The sequence below is a fragment of the Aulonocara stuartgranti genome (assembly GCF_965226115.1).
Source record: "Aulonocara stuartgranti genome assembly, chromosome: 3".
In the NCBI taxonomy this organism is placed as follows: Eukaryota; Metazoa; Chordata; class Actinopteri; order Cichliformes; family Cichlidae; genus Aulonocara; species Aulonocara stuartgranti.
In genome coordinates this window covers 32,990,860-33,013,276 of record NC_138941.1, presented here as the reverse complement: position 1 = coordinate 33,013,276, position 22,417 = coordinate 32,990,860, and the positions used below count along the sequence as shown (strand labels likewise).

Sequence of the window (22,417 nt, the reverse complement as noted above, 5' to 3'; positions counted from 1 at the left end):
CAACACACAAACACACACTGCGCCCAAGTACACATGCAACAAAGAGGAAGAGATTAAAGCATTAATTCAGTGAGAGGGAATAGGATCCTGGCATAAATTTAGAGTTAATGTTTTGGGGTTATCTTCTCTGCTGACTGCCGTTTCTACTCTCCGTACTCCATTGCACTCCACATACAAATGTAAATCAGGGTTACACCCTGTATCCTATAACATATAACGCCGTAAACTCTTGTTTTTCTTTGATAAGCTTTGTATGTATGCGTGTGCGTGCGTGTGTGTGCGTGTGCGTTTGCAGTGACAACAGGTGCACGCTCGTTTACGAACATGGAAAAATACCAAGCCGTCTATGTGCATGCATGTATATTTGTGTGAAAGGTTGCCTGTGAATGTGGGTATTTACATCGCAGACAGAAAGTTTTATGTCACGCCGCTTGGCTTGCAGAAAAAAAAAAGGCCTCAAAGAGAGAGCCTAGTTTGTTTCCTTGTCACTGCTGGGTGGGGCGCACCTTACCAGGCGCACCGGCTTCCTCCTGGCGTCACACTGGATACCAGCTGGTGTGTGCTGGGGCGCCACAACACATCGTGCCAGTGTCACAAACGAAGGGGAAAGTGGGTGCCTCATCATATAGAAAACTATCCTGGCAGCCTCCGTTCCTCATTAAAAATGCACTAACGCTGAACGCTCCCATTAATTTAAGCAGGCTGTATTTAGCGCGGGTAGCCTCATGTACAGTCTATAAAACACAGCAATTAAAGCAGGTAATTTTGGCTTCATCAAGGCCCAGCCGAGCGTAATGGGCCAGAAATGTGAAAAATTCCTCTAGCAGCCAAAGCTCGATGTGTGAACAGCTAGGATGCTGCCCATAGCACAAAGACAGATATGGAACTAGAAGATGACATGATTTAATCTTGCTCCTGGCTGATAATGGAAAGAAAATCTGTTAATGTTCTAGCTACGGTGTTGAAGATAATCATCTCTGTGGTTTCAATTCTTATTTCAAGACATCAGTCATCCTAATATAGAATAGAAAATGAGGTAGAAGGGTATCATGATAGACACAATACTAATAAGAGAGAGAGCACCTACCACTATGATAACACAAATGTAGAGGCAATGAAACTTAAATGGCCCCAGCAAGAACAGATGCGGCTTATTTGGGGTGTTTTTGTGTTGTATTTTGTAAGCAATGTATAGCAAATGTTGTGTAAGGTGGAGGACATTCGATTATAGCATCTGTCATGACATCATTACGACTCCTGCTTGAACTTCTTATAGCTTCAAGGCGAAGTGCTAAGATGCAAGCTGCCAAAGCATGCATTCAACTGCAACCCGAGTAGGTTACAACGTGGAGAGATCACATGTGCAGACTTCAAGACTTTGCTCAAAGGGAGGGACAGAATAGCTCACATTGTATCATCCCATAGCAACAACTTTTCTTTTTTACACCCTTCTTCTCACGTTTGAAGCTAGCACAAACATATAAATGTTTTAGGTTCGTGCCATTTATCTGTAGAGCGCATCCACAAAAGACTGAAATATAGGAAACATTTTAGGTCTTTTAGTTTTTGCTTAAATTTGAAAACATGCCAGCAACTACTGACGAAACACCAATGCACAGTTGGTCACGTGTCCAGTACTGAGGTCAGAAAGACTGCAGAAAAATACTGCAGAAAAATTTAGGCAGTATTTGAAAAAACATAGAATCAAATGACTACTTTGTTTCCCTACTAGTACATGCATGTGCTGTCTCCAACCTTTGTGTACTATGCAGAACTGAAGAAGCCTTTTAGATGAGAGGTGAAACGTCTTCAAGAACCTAAAAAGAAGTCCATTAGCCTTCAACCCAGGCGCTTAAGACTATCCAACCTATGCGACATATTTCCCAATAACTGTTGTCCTCTGCTTTTTCTCTCTGTCTTTTAAGTGGTGGTTTTCTTTAGTGTTGTAAGAATTTGAATCAAGAGTTGAGTCAGTAGTAGGGAACAAACAGTAAGGACCACTTTAGTCCAAAGACTGCTATTTCCATCTGCAGCCATTTATATTCGGTGGCATGGCTCTGCTCTGGGGCCTCCCTGCCCCACGGACACAAGGAAAGCTGGAGGGGTGGGTGTCACTGACAACACATATGACACAGATTAAGCCGGACACAGCATGAAAGGAAGAGTGGAGTGGAGGTGGGTTGTAAAGTGGCATGCACATATGCAGCAACTGTGTGCAGGCTAAAGCTTTAAAAAAAACAGCACATCCTATATGAAATGTATGAGATTTGGTTTGGTGTGTAGAATGGTATCATCCAAAACTCCAACTACGGAAAACTCACAGAAAATTACTCATAAGATGGAGGGTGATCAAAGAAACACTAAGCATGTGATATATAAACAGAAGCATGGGAGAATATTACCTGGCTGAGGAAATAGTTGATTGGACATGGGTGTGACAGAAAATTGTTGAGATAAAAGCTTACAAGAATAAGGTGAGTAATTTTAAAATAACACTAGGAAATAATTATTTTGGCAAAAGCTCTGAAAAAAGACAAAAAAATCGGAGCAGTCGGGGTCAGTGTTGGCAAAGCATTGTGGTTAGGGTTAGGCTGTTCAAGCCTCATGACTCAAGTGACTGTCATATAAATAGATGAGGCCACATTCCTAATGAAAAGACACAATCCACAAAGTAGCATTGGGGTGACACGACTTAAACACTTTACAGATTTCAGTCAGCATCAGCGGGAGAGCGACTCCCATGTGGACGAGTGTCAGTTACTCGCTTTGTGTTCTTGTGAGGCATCTCGTAAGTGAGGCACGCTCGGGTATGTACGGCCGTCCACATTTCCATACCCCAATAATAATTACCCTCAATTTACTCTCTGCCCCAGAGGCACGAGGAGTAAACAGTCCAAGAATATAACCACATCCGTGCGAAAATGTGATTTCACATCAGGAGGTTGCCACATGGTATGGAGGATAAATCATTTTCTATATGTATGAGAACTACTGTGCCGCCAAGTGCAAGACAAAAAGTCAACTTCGTCCACTGTTGTTTACAAGGCTCCTTTTTATGGATTTTATTTATGGCGGATCATGACCTTGAATAATATTAGTGAGTCAATAACATGAATTCACTAAATTGCAGTCACTGATAAGAGCACGCTGCAGGATTGTTTCATAATAAATACTTCCCACGGATAATGAAACTTGGGCGTGATTATGTTTAACAGTAAAACTGTGCTGTCTATGTGCTGTCTAATGAATAATAGCAGTGTGATTTTAATGACTGCTCTTGCTGCTGCCATGCACTAATTCAAAAATGATTAGTTAGTAGTTCCCTTTCTTTCCTGAGTAAAAATGTGGGCCATCAAATGTGGGACCATGATAATACAGTAAGTGGCCAATGTTATAGACACTCTACCCATGTGTGTGTGTCCTGTGCACAGTGGTGTTTGTGGAGGAACATTTGTGTGGAAATTCTGAAAAATCTTAATGTTGGTGGGTGTCTGATAACAGCTGTCAGTCCTTGTTTTTACTTTGGACATTTAGGTTTAGGACATTTTCTAAAATAATTATGTCAGTCACACAGGTCTACATAGAGACATATCAGGAACTCCCTGCAGCACCAGGTTGCTAGAAAAAAAACATACTCATAACTGGTTGCCGAGTGAATGTGACAATCACAAGGTGAAATCAGTTGCAAAAACGTATATAGCACTGCACTGACACCCTCCTTGCAATTGCTTTGCTCATCTGTAGTTTACAAAGAAAACACAGACTTGTCTGCAAACCCTCACCAACTAGTTGCAGACCAGTTGTGAAACTGTGAAAAGGTCGACACAACACAACGCAGAAGTTTCACTCTCGGCCAATGAGTAGTTTTTGCAGACAAATTGGTGTCTTGCATGCAAACTATGGCGATCAGGTAGCCACCTTAGCAACCACCAGGAATATATACATCTTCCCTGGCAACCAGTGGCTGCAGTGCATACAAATTATTATATTAGAAAATGTAATTTTCATACTTATACGTGTGTTTTGAATCCGAAAGAAGGAGACTTTTAAACACTGACACAACTGACATTTAAGTTTCTAATAATAAACTAAGTAACACGACAGGACTTGACAGTTATGTTTGGAACAAATGCACCTCCATTAAGCAGAAGGGCTTCATATCATGTGAGCAGTATCACTGTTCAACATAAGCTGACACCCAGTGTAGTATAAACTGAATAGGGTTATATAAAAGGAAGCTTTTAATGTTGCTGCACGTTAGCCAGCTGTAAAACCACCCTGCCAGTGTTAGTGTGTAAGTTATTGTGTATAGTTCTGCCATGTTACAGATTCTGGGTCTGGGAATTAAAGCCTGAAAGCATTTGTTAAGGTATGAAAAAAACCAATACATTTGTCTTATGTGTTATGTTCTCCAACACTACATCTCCTTTGAGACGGCCAAGCTCAAACCACAACTGTTCCTCAACCATTTTCACATTCAGCTGGCCCAGACTGGGGCAAGGCAATTTGGCTCTCGGGCCATCTATACAGTGCCTTGTCTGGGAATGGATTTAGTGATTCTGATCTTTTTTTGTGCCCATGTTCTTTGTCTCCATTGTGAAGACTCAGGGAAAGAAAGAGAGAGAGGGGGTAAAAAAACAAGTTTGACCGAAGCCCAGTCAATTATCTCCCAGGTGTTTGACTGAAGTGATTGTAAGCGATCGCGGCAGTTCCCACGAGCCCCTGGACTGAGACGGGCTGGAATTAGCCAGGAACAAAACCCAATTCAGCAGAAGTGAAGAAACAGCAGTTTTGAATAAAACCAGGCAGAGAATGCAAAAGAAAAGGTTCCCTGCAGAAGATAAAGTCGAATCTTGGCTCCTTTTTTTCTCTTCTTCCTCCATTCCCCTGTTACACACAGCCTATCATATAGCCTCGTCTTTTAAACAAACTGTGGGTCTGGAATTGTGTCTGTGGTGCTTCCAATACCTTATTGTGTGAAGGTTAATTACTGGCAAGGCATGAGAAAATTACATTCTCAAAATAAAGTATTATGATTGGCCCTTCTGCTGGCTATTTTAAGTCATGCGTGGTCTTCATACAAGATAGCTGGGAAACCAGATTTTTAGACTTGTTCGATATCAAGTAACCTCTTTTCAAGTCCTCTATTAAAGGGACTATTCTGACTTGCAAATTACCTTTCTTTCCCAGGCCCCAAACACCATTTCCTCACGAAGATTAAGTTATAGCCTTTACATGAGTGCACACAGTGTTGTAATAACACAGGACACTTTTCTGTTGATATCAGAGAATTTCCTTGTGTCTTCTCACATCTCTTCCTGAGAGAATCCAGTCATGCTGAAGGGCAGCATATCTGTACAGGAAAGATACTGTGGGGAATGACATTTAGAACTGGACGGGGGAGGAAAGCGGTGGATTTCTCACTCACAACCTGAGGTAGTGGTAAGCTAACGTGTGGGATTTTAGCCTAAGCTAGCTGCTGCAGGAGACCAAGCACATTCCTCAAGTCAATTCGTAACCACTAAAGGATGGTTAACTGAGTAAAGACTTTAACTCAGCCTCAGTGAAGAGTCGAAGTAGGAGCCTGCTTAGGTTTGCATGAATCTCTTGACGGGAGGCCCCAGTTCCCAGGCAATGATTGTGCATTTTCCTCCCTGCTGGAATCTTATTTACTCTCGCCTTCCACATGAGATGGCCACGTCAAGCATGGTTTGCGTCCGCTGCGCTCTCGCCCGGCTGCTCATGCTGCACGCCAGCTCACACACATCAGTGCTAATAAATATGAAGCCTGGGGAAACTGGCTTCTCCTGGTGCGCAACGCTGGAGGTATGTGCCAAACTGGCAACCCGGAGTCAAAGATCACGTCACGAGCAAGCCCGAGCTGCTTTGGACTGTGATGAGTGTGTAAGCACAAACGATGACTCCGGGGGCTATGTGGCATTGCCACAGCAAAGCACACGCACCCACCCATGACCAGAAAATGTCATTCCTATTTTCTTTTTAAATAATAGATGAGCGAGTCTTTCAGCTGCAGCTCTCTTTGGTTCGAGTCACGTGCTAGCATATAGCTTTTCTTGACCCGACACATTTTCTTTTCATTTATAATAATCCATATGTCTCAGTTCACTGATCCAACATGCAGTCAGTCACACGTGCGTTATCTGCCAGGCTTATTAAATTAAAGCAACACAGAAGGGAATAGCAGAACCCAAAACAGTTGCTTTCCCCCATCCTCTATAAGACTTCATGATATTCTACCTCTAAGCTGTGGAAAATTTAAAAAAAAAAAACCCACTGTGTGCATGTGTCCCTGGCAAACACCTTCACACTGAATGTGAGTTGAAAAGACCCTTTGAGCAAGGACAGGTGACACCTTAAGCTGCTGATGGAGTGTGACATCCTGCAAGAAATGATGCTCCTTTTTTTCCTAATGACCCTCCCATAGTCAGACTAGTCTCTCTCATCAAGCTAATTTGTAGTGTCATTTCCTGTCCCTGCCCTCAGTAGTATCCCCCCCTGCCCTCGGTTTTCACACATTAGATACCTTAATGCCATGGCCCCAGTCATTTTTATAACATTTGAAAAATAGTTAATGTGTTTACCCACACTAGTATTTGACACTACCACTATATTTATCTTTCTGGGAGAAAAAAAAATTCAAAAGAATTTCAAGGCTGAGTGGATGAAGAGAAGCAAGAAATGAGCTGTGATAAGAGTTGCAGAAATAATACAGGCAAACCTCCTCAAACTGAAACAAATTGTTCTGCAAAAATCAACAAAAACAGTATTTTGAGATCTACCTGTTGTGTGATATATATATATATATATATATATATATATATATACATATATATAGATATATATATATATATATATATATATATATATAGATATATATATATATATATATATATATATATATATATTAGGGGTGCAACAATATTCGTATCGATATTGAACCGTTCGATACAGTGCTTTCGGTTCGGTACGCATATGTATCGAACAATACAACATTTGTAATTTATTTTATCAATTTTCCTTCTGACGATGCTGTCTGTGTTGAGCGCTCAGTGAATCTGTGTTCGACTACTCCGCCTAGGCTGCACTGTCGAGCGCAGATCCACTGAGCGCTCAACACAGACAGCATAGTCAGAAGGAAGAGCGCAGGGCAAGCTAGCGAGACAGAAGTTAAGCTCTACTTGCAACAGGCAAATTGAACCTCATTCAGATCTGGCGTTTGGAATTATTTTGGTTTTCATGTGACGTATGACCCTGAAGGTAAGCGAGTCATGGACTAAAGTAAAACAGTATGTTGGATGTGCCATGCAATGCTCAATTACATTGGTGTGAACTAGTGTGTTAGCGCAGTTAGCTCGTTAACGTGTTGGCCGTCTAGCCCCATGCACGGAGCGATCGGCGGTAGCTCGTTAACGGAGATTTGCCGTGTTGTGGCGTTAAGGTCATTTCAACAAGATTAACCTGAAAGCACTAGTGGGAACACAACGAATATGACTGCACATTTACGCCGACATCATCCTAGTGCAAAGACAAAAACAACAAGCATGCTACTAACTTTAGCCGAGTCATTTAGACAGCTGTTAGCACAGGATTCTCCTTATGCTGCTGAGAATATAGCCCAGAAGAAGCGGATAGTATAGCTTTTATTTTGGAAAGAGACATTTCTCTGTAATAAACTCTCTTTTCCAAAGATGAGTGATTCCTCAATCAGATACAGGGCTCGCAAAATCGCTAGCCCGACGTCCTGGAGCTAGCGATTTTTTTCAGTCGGGCTACCAAAATCTTTCTCTTCCCTGCCCGTCGGGCTATTGTAGGAAAAATATATGTCAATGCTTTTGCATTCTTTCAGAAATGTAGCTGGGTAATTATGTCATTGGCATCGGTGAGCCACTGTCAATATGTGACATATTGAAGTCGCGTTTGAATTTGCGCTTGTTTTTTTGCTTTCACTTTGCAATCGTGCGAACTGTGTATAGAGAGCGACAGCACTGATCTGTGAGTGATGATAATTTGTGCACCAATTCCTCTGACATCGTCTTATTAATCGTTAGCTTACTATGCAAACATGACAAGTGAAATCTCCCGCAGCTTACACATGTGAGAGGTTGATCGCGCAGAGAATCGCTGAGCTTATGTGAGTGAGCGTGTAAAAGCATTTCAGTTCTGCTGAGCCAAATAAGACAGGTCAGGGTGAAGAAGTGACAGCCAAAGAAAAGCTTACCACAAAACGGAGAAGTTATGACAAATCAGACTATAAGGCAAAAAGAAAGTGCAGCTTTATGGTTTCATGGACAAAAGAATTTCTGTGGCTGCAATATGACGAGCTAAATAACCAGGGCTGCACATAAGTGGTCCGCAGGTGCGCATTCGCTGTCAAAATAAAAAACACGCACAAGGGTTAGGGTTAAATTTAAAAACTGTACTTTTGAGTTAAAATATATATTTATAATTTTAATAAATGACAAATTAAAAATGCATGAACATTTTTTTGTATCGAAAAAATATCGAACCGTGACACCAAAGTATCGAACCGAACCGAACCGTGAATTTTGTGTATCGTTGCACCCCTAATATATATATATATATATATATATATATATATATATATATATATATAGAGAGAGAGAGAGAGAGAGAGAGAGAGAGAGAGAGAGAGAGAGAGATAATGATACATTATTTGCGACCCTTGCTTTTTATCGTGTTTTCAGTAATGAGCATACAGAACAGGGTTGACTTTTTTTTTTTTTTTTTACATCAATAAACCGACGACAGCTCCCACCTACTCAACAAGCGAACAGGAGATGATCTGCTGAGACTTGTGTTTTGACAGTAGCGACAGAAAACACACGCTCTGATATAAATGACCATGGTGAAGGTACAGTATCAGTATGTTTAATAGATGGGCAATGGATCCGTCATTTTGATTTGTTATAACTGAGGAGTTGCACTGCTCGTGCAAATTCTTTGCAGCTGCTGAAAATACATTGCGGTTTTTGTCCCAGTCATGGAACGCTAGACAAGCTCTTTATCCTCTTGAGGATATTTGACAGCACATGGTAGGTTGCCTAACCAGTCTAGATGGGTTATATGGATTTGGAAAAGGTATTCGACCACATCTTTCAAGGTGTCCTAAATGGGGGGTGTTCTTCAGTATGGGATATCAGACCTACTGTTGCAGACTATCTGGTCCCTGTACAACCATTGTTGAAAGCTTGGTGCACATTGTCAGTAATAAGTCAGACTTACCAGCCCTGGCCTTTGTCACTGATTCTGTTCATGATGTTTATTGATAGAATGTGTAGGCATGTCTGTGTAGGCATGTCCAACCAGACATCGCCTGATGGCCTCGGGATCTCATCTCTACTCTACTCATCCCTTGGCGATTGAGCGATGAACTCCAGCTCAGACGGGTTTGCAGCTTATGAAGCATCTTGCATGACAGGTAGAACATCAGAGTCTGAGGACATGGTTCTAAGGGACAAAAGGGTAGCATTTCCACTCTGGGTGAAGAACAATTTACTGCCCAAAGTGGTAAAAAGGGAGCTGAGTGTCAGTTTACCAGTTGATCTAGATTCCTATTCTCAACTGTGGTCAGGTACTCAGTAGTGACTGAATGAATGAGATTGTGGAAACAAGTGGTGGAAATGAGTTTCCTCCAGGGTTCAGCCTTAGCCTTCGCTCAGTCATTTGGAAGGAGCTCAGAGAAGAGCCGCTACCACATCGAAAGGAGTCAGCAGAGGCGGTCTGGGCATCTGCCTTGTAGATTCCTCTTAGCTAAGGTGTTGCAGGCATTCATCACTGGAGAAAGCCTAGGGACAGACTCAGGGCATGCTGGGTGGATGGATGTACGCATCACACATGGTAACACTGGCAATGGAAGCAACTCAATGATTTTATCAATATCTGCTAGCTTATACCTTATATTAAAATGAATAAATACAATAAATAAATAAATAAATATTTTAATGATCAAACCAGTTGCTTTGAAATGATGAGCCATGTGTGAATTGTCTCTACTGAGACTGATAATGAGACACAATTCATATCATCTCCCGTCACGTACATGTTCCCATTACTGGTAAAACACACAAGCCATGATATTGTTTTAGACCAGGTGCCATTTCCACCCTCATCATAATTGTGCAAATCCTCACTTTCTGCTCGGTAGAAGAATTGAGGTAATATAATCAGTCATAAAAGGTGCCACAACAAGCAATATTACTGAGACACACCAAGTAAATCAGATTGATGCTTTCAGTAGAGAAAAAAAAAGGTAAAAGATTTCAGGTGAAAATGAAATTCTGGTCGCGATTCACTCTCCCTCCCTCTCTCTTTTTTACTTTTCTTTGTACTGTCTATTTCTCATGTCAAACAGCTTCACTCAGCCGCTACTAAAAACAGACAATATTGACACCTCCTCTCCCGCAGCAAATGGACAGATTGATCGAAACCAGAATAAATGTGGAATTGTTGCAGTCGCATTGGGATTCGTCTCTGAAAATGTAACTCTGTTACAAGGGGAGAATGCAGGCAAACAGAGATAAAAACAGAACTAATAAACAGAAACTGTCTGTAGTTTAATACACAGTGGAAAGAAACAGAAGCCAGGGTATGTCATCAAGCAAGACAGATTGACAGAGTCATCACCGGCTAAAACTCAGGGCTTTCACAGCCATACCCAAAACCTGTTTGTAACATCTTATTTCCAGCATGTACCCAGAGGCCACTTCTGTGTTCCTCAGAAAGCTGTGCTTTGCAGCCACGCTAGCATGAACCCCCTGATGGCTGGTAGAGCCCTCTGATCTGGCTGCTCACACTCTAGTCCACACTCCCGGGATCGGGGATAAAGGACCCTTTTCTCTTCTCAACCCAGTTTTTCTCCCCTCTCTCTCTCCAGCGCTCCCCCCCCCCCCCCCCCCAACAACATTTGTTTTAACTGCCTGCCTCAATCACTCACACTTTTTTTTAACTCCTTCCTTTCCTGCTCCTCCTCTCACACTTGACCCCCCCCACCACCACCACCACCCCTTCCCCTTTTCGACTAGCCACTGAGTGCACCCAAGGCTTTTGTGTGCAGAGTGGCTCTTTATTGAGTGTCCCGCTGGCTGATAATCTCTGTTTAGTGGTTATCGCCCCTCCACACCAGGCCCATTAATTAGGATTAATAGTTGAAGAATCAACTTTTAAGAATGCACTCGCGTAGCAACGGGGCCACGGTTATGAGACGCCACTTGTTTGCACGCGTCCTCTGACTGTGTTTTTATGAACGCGTGGACGGGTATTATTTGCGCGTTTGTCAGCGCAGCTAATCAGGGGGAGCCAGTTGTAAGTGGTATGTCTGCGGTTTATCTAGTCGATGATGTGGCGGGTGAACAATGGTGCCAGAAACAATGAACGGGGGAGCGGTGTCAGCCGAGATTGCAAATGTCTCACGAGCAGGGAGCCCTCTCGGATGTCAGATCACCATATTGTAGGGCTAATGAGATGGCGACACACTGTACACAAAGGTGCTGTAAAATCCTTTCTCTGTGATGGCTGGCTCGCTGTGACATTTCAGCAGGGGTCATATTGAGGTGAAACACAAAGACAAGGTCTTCTGAGAAAATAAGGCAGAATTGGCTTTCGAAACAAATCAGAATCAGAATCAGAATCAGAATACTTTATTGATCCCTGGGGGAAATTATTTTTTGTTACAGTGCTCCATTTTCAAACCCTACAAACTCGGTTTTTCAGCGTTACGCAAATAGCATTGTCAAGTTTGGTGACACAGTCTGTTTTGTTGCTATTTCTAGCCGGTGTAATCTACATCGTGGGTGTAAACACGTTCGTTTCTTGACATGCACAAGTGTTCTTTTAAATTTCCATCCTCATTAAAAGCTACGGGCTCATTTGCTGTGAGAAGCCCCAGTGAAATAAACTCCAAATATTTGCGCGTGGCATCAAAAGGGGCTTACATTGCAGACAGCACGTCCTCAAACAAATATTGGCGAAAATGTTGGGGAGGGATTTTGTTAATTGATGCTGTCCTCTTCCCCTTTTAATCACATAAGCCCTGGATGAATCTTAGTTTAATTCGCTGATAGAATGCCTCTTTTTCCAGCCTTCCTCCAGCTCGTGCTGAAAGCTGAAGGGATCAGGCCTAATCCAAACCGCCACCCCCACCCATCCCTGGGTTCTTCCCCAACGTCCCGTGGCTGGTCAAGTTCGGCCTGCTCGGGAGAACAGAGGAAGAACAAGGAAGCTGGCAGGCGGAGGTGGGGGACTGTTTGTCGGACCTGGTTATTCCGCTCCGTGGATCCCATCAGGCGAGTCGTGACATGTCTCGTCTGAGGGCACGTCCCACCTGAGTGCCGTGAAGGGGGGGTTAGACTCGGCGAAGGGGAAGAGTGTTATTACTGTCTCATCTGGTCACACTCAGTTTGCATCTCTGGAGTAGTTTGTTATATGAAGTCTGCCTGTGCCTTCTTTTTTAGTAAGTGGTCAGCCTACCTCTGCAGCATTTTATCAAATGTTCTCTTTGTTTGCATTGACTGTTAAATGAAAACGGTTCAAACTAAGATAAGCGTATCACCCCAAAGGCTTACAGCAGCAGCTCAATTTCCCGTATTCCCCCCAATTTCCATATTTTCTCGTCTTCATTCAACAGTTTTTTGGGTTTTTTTTTTAGTTCTCCAACTCTCCATTTAATAAACTGTGTACCTTTTTAATTTAGAAACGTTTAACCTCTTTATAGCCGGCAATACAAATTTGTCAACTCACGCAGAATTTACAACAAGCTAAACCTCTCAATTTGCATCATTTCTGGGAGCTCCAAGCATTAACCGTTTCTTTGATTAACACCAGTGCAAACGTCCTCCCCCCAGCCCGTTTGGCACTATGAATGCATTGACTCTACAAATAGCGGTAACTCAAGACCCCAAGGGAAAATGGTCCTCTGAAAAGCTTGATGTGGTTAGTATCTAGACTTACCGAGTTTCAATCAGTGACTTTTGTTTGCGTGCCTGTAAATTCGTCACCAGTAAAGGAAGAAGCCCACGTGATAAAGGGAAAGAGGGAGGAGGACTGGTTTAAACAGCATCCCATTAGCGAGAGAACGAGAGTAAAGATAAGTGTACAGCGTGACAACTCATGCATGTAAATGTGAAGGCAGTCAAACTGATTTGCATTGTTTTGCTTTTGTCAGCTCCAACAAACATGTAGCACACGTGCACCGGTACCAGCTCGTATCTACCTTTGTCAGACATGTTTGCATGCATGTTTTCGCCTGTGCGCTACAACACATGAACATTTATGCTGCTGTTTGTATTTATATTCACTTGTCTCACGGTGACACCCAGATCATAGCATGAGTGTAGCTAATTACAACCAGTGCTAAACCTCTACCCTTTCTTAGCTACCAACACAGGGCCGTTTACTCCCTCGTGTCATATTCTCTGAACCCCTCTGTTTGACCTTACTACAGCTGTCTCCCTCATAAACCATATTCCACAGTACCGCTGCTACCTCTGCTGCTGTTGTTGTTGTGGAATGACCTTTCTTTAAGACTGTGGGGAACCCATTTTTTTTGTTATTTACTTTTAAATACATTCTCTTTAGTGAGCAAAATGGTTCCTGCAGTGACAAATAAGATGCCACCGAATAAAGAAAAATAAAGGTTGGAGTGATGAATCATATTTGTTTACATTGTCTGAAAAGCAAAGTCTTTTGAATCATTTATTTTACGACATTTAAAGAACAACAACAAGAAGAAAAAAAGCTTTCATTTCAGTCCACATATGTTTTTGAAATTGGGAACATTTCCAGCTATGATTAATATTGTTTTTATATGTAAACAGCATTATTGGATTTAGCCGTTAGCATGTGGAAACAATATACAGTGCATTTTGGAGTTGGTGTAGCTTTTAGGATATAAAGCAAATGGTGGCGGGTACCTGTGCGACAGGTGAAAACTTTAAATTGACCACAGCAGTATGTTGCCTCAGCATGCACACACACTGCACCCGGCTATATGCTCCCATCATGTGGCAACATATGCCGGAGCCAGGAGGCAGCTTCACATTTAGTTACTTTGATATTGCTATCGTAAACTCCATATCCTCCTGCCCACATGACTCCACAGACAAATCGAGGCAGGCATGTGACAGTCTAAGTGTTCCATATTTAAAGGATATGTCAGAGTTTGTGTGTGTAGTTGTGCGTGAGTGTGTGTGTAAATGTGTTGGAACAGAAAGGGTTCAAGTTGACAAACTGCAGACGCCAACATTACGAGAGTGAGAAAGCAAGCGCATGTGGTAGTGGAGGGGGGAGGCTGAACAAAAAGGGTGGAGGATAGAAGAGAGTCGGGGTGAAGCAGAGGGGAGGGGTCTAAATCTGTGAGAAAACGTCTAATCCCTGGATTGCTGAAGCTTCGGAAATCTTGGAAATAGATTAGGAGCTTCGCTGGCCCAGCCGCCTTTAATAAGAAGGCCCGTTTGGCTCCAAAGTCATGGCACAGCACTTGCATAATGTGCAGAGCCGCCACTTCTTGTAATTATCGTTTCCCCTATTTGGAAAATGATTCAATAAACACTGATCCGCTGTGTTCTGCGCATACTGACAAGCTGTGGACGGAACACGCAGAGACCCCGGTACATGTGCGACACCCGCTCCGGCCCGGCCACTAATCCAGATACGGGAGGAGGCTGAGGGGCACGCTAATCGAATGAGAACTGACTGTATCGACGGGAGAATCTTTGTGCATCTTCTCTCGCACCGGACAGCCACTGAGGCTACTGATACATTTAGAAAGGCCCGCCATCAGATAAAAAAAAGTTGCAACGCTGCTCACGACTTTATCTGCCTTCACACATCAGCAAACTTTGGTCCTTTTTTTTCTTTTCCCTTTTTGCACACTCCGCCACCAACGTTGCCTCTGATATCATTTCTGGAATGCGCAAGCATCGAGGACCCGTGGTGGGGAGCGACTGAGGTCATCTTCATCTGTTTGATCACAGTAGGATTACATTTCCCCCCTCCAATGAGCTTTGGTGGTTGAGACCATATAGTTCCTGTTCTCAGACCCTCAGAGAGGCAAAAGTGTTGAAACACATATTTGATCTGGGTCTGCTGAACACAGGGAGGAAAGTTTCTTCATTCCTGCCTTTCATTCACACTTCAAAGTGAAGTATGAATAAAACACTGAACAGATATCATCATCAAGTTGCGTTAGCAGCTGTTGCATTTTAGTGCACAGATCTGCCAACGCAATGAAATAGCAACAACCTGAGCGAGTACAAATGCCATTCTCAAACAGACTTCAAAGTCTGTTGGGCCAATAAATAACTTCACCTTCCTATCGTTTTTGACACAAGGACACGAGGGGTGTGGTTTTTGGCATGAGTAGAAGGTCAGAAATAAATAAAGCTGTGGCAAAAAAAAAAAAATGTAATCACGGTTATGTTTTACTGCGTACACCTCCCACCCCTCTTCCCCCTCCCCCTGATGATTTCAAAGCTCTTATTTGCACATCCCTGATGTAACTTCAACATCAGCAGCAATTTCAGCGAATGAGTTTAGCATTTCAAGAATGACCCTATTACCAGACACTGTGTCAGCCAAAATCCCTCGCAATTCATTCTCATCTATTGACACATCTAAAGCACCAGTGGACGAGGCTCCACGACCATAATGGACATGTCAAAATGACAAATATTAGCTCTCCTTTCCCTCAATCAATTAAGAAAACTGGTCAATGGGAGTCTATTAATGACAGAATCTGTGATTCAGGGTCCTTTAACAAAAAAAAAGATTTTTTTACTCCAGTATAAATAACTGTCTTCTTTCGGTTTTGCTCTCCTGGCTGCATACTCTCTCTATCTCTCGCTCTCTTTTTGCCAAAATGAGGGTAATGTGCTATGAAAGGTATCCCAGATTTCACACCTTCTGGGGTCCTTGGAGATGGAGAGACCAGCTGTCCATATCACAGCACCCGTGTTCCTGGCTACCCCCGGCCAGAGAGAGCCACAGGCAGCCAGAGAGGCAGATACAGAGTGAGAGAGAGAAAAAAGACAAAGAGAAAAGAAGCCAAGAGGTATTAAAAAAAGACCTAATCAACTAGATTTTACCTGGTGGAGACAAGAACACTTCAAAGGCATGTAGGCATATAAACCATCTACTCAAACAGATAGTAGATCGGCATGTCGTGTGAACACGTACGGCTAAGCCATCTCATTGACGCATGAAAATTCAAACTCTTTTACTTGCTCTTTCAGTCACACACACACACACACACACACACACACACACACACACACACACACACACACACACGCACACACTTGAGAGCCTGAGACGAGCCAGGTTTGCAAAACGCTAGAGAAAAGAGTGACCTAAGCATCCTGGAAATAGCGTTAAATCTGGCAATATCATGGATCAGAACAACTGGGGCCAGCTTGCACCCATTCTGTGACATTACCCTTGCTCAAAAAAAACCAAGAAAAAATGTCTAAAGTAAGATGTCCTTTCACTTCCTTTGTGAAACTGCCCATAAAGCTCTCCCGCACCCAAACACCAATCGTAAATGCGAGCGCCATAACACTAGTGTGGTGTACTGCTGTAGGGTGCAATTTTCCATAGACTTGCTCTATATTGCCTTGTGAGAAAGCTGGATCAAAATGGTATGGTTTCACTTTGGAAGCCAGAATATCATTGTAGAAATAATCATAGCAGGAATTTGGTTTCAGCCTGCTATTGTATGCATGTCACAGAGGTGCACCTCTGCAGAAACCTATTGTGTGTACACTTTCCATATCTTAAATGTCAGTGACACAAAAGTTGAGACAAAGAATTGATTAAAATGTAATTACCAAAGAAGATTGATAACATAAGGGGTTTAAATTTAGCTGCAGTGCTACATGGGTAAGTATAATCTTTAAAAGTCTAACTTCAACAGTGTTTCTACAGCCTGTGTACAAATATATTAAGGCATTTGCTGTCAAATTGGAAAGAAAAACTATCAAGTCTGAGAATCAAAAACAGGATTTATGATCATTATCAATTGTACCCAGGCAGCACGGTGGTACAGTGGTTAGCACTGCTGCCTCACAGCAAGGGGGTTCTATCTATGTGGAGTTAACATGCTCTCCTGAGATTGTGGGGGTTCTCTCTGGGTACTCCAGCTACCTCGCACAGTCAAAGACAAGCGAGTGTTAGGTTACCTGGCAATTTAATGGTATGAATGTAAACCTGAAAGTCCATTTACCATAACTGGACCGTTTGTTTTCTTGTTGAGCATAAAATGAGGAAAACATTTAATGTTAGCCTAGCAAAAACAACATATTTTGCTACTCTGCTAAGCCAAGCTAACCTGCTTGGGAGTGTTTTTCTTATCTAACTCGCGACAAAAAAACCCCAATTATTACATTTCCTAAAACATTACTGCTAAATCGTTACTTTTTTGTTATCGCGTGTACTCTGACAACTCGATATTCTCTGTTGTAACCTACCAACAGCACTAGCATAAATCAGTTTGGTGTAAACCAAGTGCAAAGCTAACTGACAGAGGTGGGTACATCAATCCAAATACGGATAGCATCGATACCAACTCTGGTATTGGTACTGGATGAATACTAGCGCAATACGATAAGTATCCTGCTAGTGAATTCTGTAAAATAAATTATTCAATTTTTGGAAAACATATACCTCAAACATGCACTGTGAAAAATATCTGAACTTTTTCCATTGACTGTCAAGTCTGTTTTATTTATAGCCTATAGCACATTTAAACAAGCTGACCCAATACTTGGTATCAGATCAATACTAAAATTTACAGTATTGCACAGCTCTACTGACCGAGGACACTGAAATCATATTTGGTTGCTATTAAAGCATTTCTGACTGCCGAAGCGTCAAGTGTGTCCCCATATTAGCCGCCAGTGCGCTCATAGCCTCGCATATTGTTAGACAATAAAACAACACACAGGACAAACTAGATTGATCCGTCACTCAGTGAAATGTGTGTAGTTTTACGACTAATTACTTTAAAATACGAGTAAGGGCAAAGCCTTTGAAAGGTGATCGCTCTGCACGCTATAACCTTCCTTTGAGTCGTAAATAGTCACATATTACGTTTTCAAAGTAGCGGTTTCTCAGAAGGCTAGTCATCTGAATGTGTGTGGAGATCACTGGAAGTAGTAGCCCTAAAGGTTTTCACCTGAAGGGAGCAGGGCCATTTATTGATTGAGGAGTGTTCATTGAACTATATCAGTGAATGATTGACTGCATGCTAATCCCGCCCATGAGTGCGGTTCAGTAGCTTCATTTTACCCCTCACTGCGTTCTGGTGGTGATCATTTATGCTTCATTTCTGACAACACATTTTCTATGTGAGAAAATGAGAAAAAGAGGGAGAAAAACCTATTTGCTGCACTTTAAATCACGAGGATTAAGTGTGTAAGTGAGTGAGAGAGTGAGAGAGAGAAAGAGCGAGCACAATACTATTCCAATCTCAAGTGCCAGAAATACTGAACAAATAAGCCACAGCAATTTATTCCAAAACGACACAAATCTTGTTCTTTTTTGTTCAAATGAGCGTTGTGGTTTTCAGGCTTGTGAAAAGGAAGACTATAGAACAAACAGAGCTAGAAGACAAGGAAGCAATGCCAACATCCCTAATTATATGCTATTCATGTTCTCTCTCATCACTTTGCAGCGGAAACAAGAGCTGATGTAGCCGTTTTGCGGACAGCTAATTGTGTGAGCAACAGCGTGCGCTGCCAATGCATGAGTAACTCTCTGAGGCTATTTCTCCATGCTGGAAAATAAAACAAAATTCAGCATGAGGATTTAGAGGCTCAGAAAACATTTAGCATTATTGCTACTGTAGCTCATTAGCAGTTGCTCTCCAGCACAACACTTGGTCTGTGCACAGAGCGCCTGGTTGTTTCAATCACCTGGGGTGCTGCCTCTGAAAGGCCCGTGGCCGCAGAGGCTTGCCTTTCATATCTGCACCAATTGTTGTGGCTATTTTGATTCCCCGGCTGCTCAGGCCAAACGGCCTGCTGCTTATTCCAGTCACACACCCTCCTGGAGCCTGATAGAAGAGGAAGCCATTTTGAAGGAGTGGCCAGTCTCAGTGAAATGAAAAATGTCTGGTGACTCAGTAAAAAAGAGCAATAAAAGTAAAAAGCCAATTACCAATATTTATGTCCTTTTCTTGCCCTTGTCTGTTTCTCTTGTTGTTGTTTTTCGTCTAAGAGCGTGTCCCGTCAAAGTCCTTTGTCTGGGGTCCGGTTGGTTGTTGGTCACACATAATGACAAGTGAGTCTCTGAAGTCAGTATGATCCTCGGGCTCTCTCACTACCCCTGCAGTGTGACGGGGCACCGGGTCCAGGATCCTAACCCGAGACTGCCAGAGTCTTTAAGTGGCTTTGAGATGGGAGAAGTGATAGAGGCTAAGCCCTTAATAGCCATTTCTCTGTAATCTTTCCTATGAAAGGCTAAACTATGGGGGTATTGATTTGTTTGAAGAGGAGGAGAAAAAAAATGGAGGAGCGTATGAGAAAAGTACTCCATCAGGACGGGACATCTTGAAATGTGACAAAGCTGATCGTCGGTCCAGGAGATAAGCTCAGATTGAGCCCATTTTATCCGATAAACGCTGCACAGTTTGCTCCAAGAGAGCAAAACAAAGACAAACTCATCAAATCCAAGTTGACAAGACTCACAAACACTGGTGGTCTTTCTGTCTCTTTTTTTTGCCACTCTTTACTGTCTCTACCAAGTCTGCAATCTAACACAGTGTCGGTCACATCAAAGGCTTTTTTTTGTGTGTGTGCCTCCACTGCGTTGGCTTCAAGCTCGAGTCAGGCGCTCCGGTTAACAGCGCATCCATTGTCATGAAAACTGCACACAAACGCTGAGAGGAGGCTGGGAAGTAAATGTGCCACAAGTGTATGTGCCGGGAATGCTAAAGTGTCATAAGTCTGTTTGTGACAATGTTAGGGAGATGAGTGCTTTTTCGAATGACGCTAAGCAACACTCCATGCTATATCTCACTGCCCATGCCAGCGCACATTTCCCCATAGATACAGCCCTCGAGGATATGGTAATTGAGCTATTATTAGATACGGCAGCGGCAGAAGTGTTCTCTTTGTAGTTGCAGAGAATACATATTTCTCCATTTGATCTGTTTAAGGGAGTCTACAGTATATCTACCTGATTTAAGGACCTACATAGTGTCACCCTCTTACATGTGGTTTCCACGCTTGAACATTTAAGGACTAATAATTCTGCAACACCAGAATCTGGACCTGTTGTCAGCATAGAAGACACATCTCCTCCCAATGTTGGTTCATATGTCGCCCGAGGGAGGGCAGGTGGCCTCAGCCATATTTTTGGGCTTTGTGTTTGTGGTCACTTCACCTGGTCCTCCGCCCATTTCTGCTACTGAACACTGAAGCTCTCGTCTGGCCAAAGCTCACACTTGACATAATACCTTGGCTATAATTAAAGCAGCCATTCTTTTTAATAGCCTTGCTGTACGACAGTGACTGGACAAAGGGTTTTCTTTATGTCATTATCAAAAAGTAAAGAAAAATACATCAGGAAAAACTCTTTGGGCTCTCCTTGCAAGCAGAATATCATCATAAAGACACACACAACATTGTTGTTTTCTCAACCAGCTGTAAAGGCAACAATTTTCATGTCATCTAAGATAGTTCTCTCGCACACGCACACTCCCAGACAGCTGTAAAACGCCACACTCGCGCACACTTGTGCAGTCAGAAAGTGGTATGTGTGTGTCTGTCTCTCTTGCCTCTGCTTTCCTGTTTTCTTTCTTTCCAGCAGTCATTAACCCTTGTGTAGAGTTTATCTTCCACACACAAGGTTCTTGACTCTTTGACCACCAGGGGTTATTCATTACCACATGTGTGTGTGTGCATGCGGACGTGTGTGTGTGTGTGTGTGTGTTTGTGTCTCTGCTGCGAGGCTGTGTCAGGAAGCAATTGTCTTTCCAGCAGCTGCCAAACTGAGACTAGTCCTGTCAATAGGCTCAAATGAAAGCCATTGAGTGGACTTTCAAAGGGAATTTGAAATGAGTCATTTATCATTTACAGCTCGCTCACCTATAGGAAGCGACCACGTTAAAAGTGAATTAAAAAGAAATATTAATGAAAGTTTTAGAGGAATTAAATACGTGTGAAGCTTATTTGCAGCCCTTTGAGGCGCTGCAGGAAATAAAGGCTTACATATTTATAACTTTTAAAAAAGGTGTCCAATTAAATTTTAAAAAACAGGTAAATGGACACAAGAGGCGAGGGAGTCGTTACTCTCATTCATGTATAGTCATGTGTGCGAGCCAGTGGCCGGTCAAAGGTTGAGTGTCTGTGTGGTAAAAGTCCACACTGGCCTTAGTCTGTCTAAGTTATTGGCTAACAGGCTGCTTGGCTCTGAGAACTATCCTCCCACAGACGTCACCAGCACCAGGCTTATGCAAACATTATAGTGGAGTGATGAACACACGCGCGTACAGTGCACTCGTACACGGAGGTGGAGGAATACCAGCCAATTACACAATCGCACACCACTAGACGTGAGAGGGAAGAAAATCATTCACACTCGCTCCTCCCGCCTACTTTCTCACTTATCTCTCTCTCTCTCTACAAACTCAAACATCAGAAATTTCATCCTGCGCAAACCTTCACACGCGCCTGCACACAAACACACACGCACACACACTGTGAGCAGGACAGAAAAATCAATACTGATCATGGGGCCAGCTGTTTTGGGCCCATCACTCCACTGTGATGCCGAATGTGAGGTGATTCATGACAGGAAACGCTTTCCCACTCCCACGCCTCACAGAACGACAAATCCCTCTCTTTTTCTCACCCTTCTATTCCTCGTGCACGCGCTCTCTCTCCCCCTCTCTCTCGTGCTCTCTCACAGGGTCCAGGGTGATGAGAACGACACTGCACAGAAGGGGTCTTTATGCAAATTAGATCAGCGATCCCACCACACCGGCGCCCACCCCGCATCCCCCAGCTCATTTGCAAATCCATGCGTTATGGATAAAACAACCTGACCAGAGCTGGTGGGCTGGAAAGAGGTGCTTAATGCAGACTAAGTGAAGATGCTGAGAGAGAGAATGGATGACCTCCCCCTTACACCTTCCTTTTTTCCCCCTGCTGGGTAAAGAATGCACATCAAAATCAAGCAATAAGCCACGAGAGGCAGTCCTTAAATGTTGGCCCTTGTGGATAACAGCTTCTATAAAACAAAAGCAAAAAAGGAAAAAAAATGGGTGTAATATAAAACAAGGACATAATCTTTTATTTTTCATCCGTAATATTTGAATGGACGCAAACTATTATTGTCCCACGGAGCAGTATAGTTATAGTACCGGCATAAGAAATGATTT

General features: G+C 42.8%; 2 protein-coding genes across 3 annotated transcripts in view; one reads left to right on the top strand and one right to left on the bottom strand.

Annotated features, from left to right (window-relative positions):
• Nucleotides 1-22,417, bottom strand: part of ppargc1a (peroxisome proliferator-activated receptor gamma, coactivator 1 alpha) — a 310,846-nt gene that overhangs the window by 50,198 nt on the left and 238,231 nt on the right. The window lies entirely within an intron of this gene.
• LOC309698216 (uncharacterized protein) overlaps nucleotides 6,924-22,417 on the top strand; it is a gene marked incomplete at its 3' end in the record, with an annotated part of 171,613 nt that continues 156,119 nt past the window's right edge. Inside the window, exon 1 of the mRNA XM_082520515.1 lies at nucleotides 6,924-7,278. The remainder of the gene's footprint in view (nucleotides 7,279-22,417) is intronic.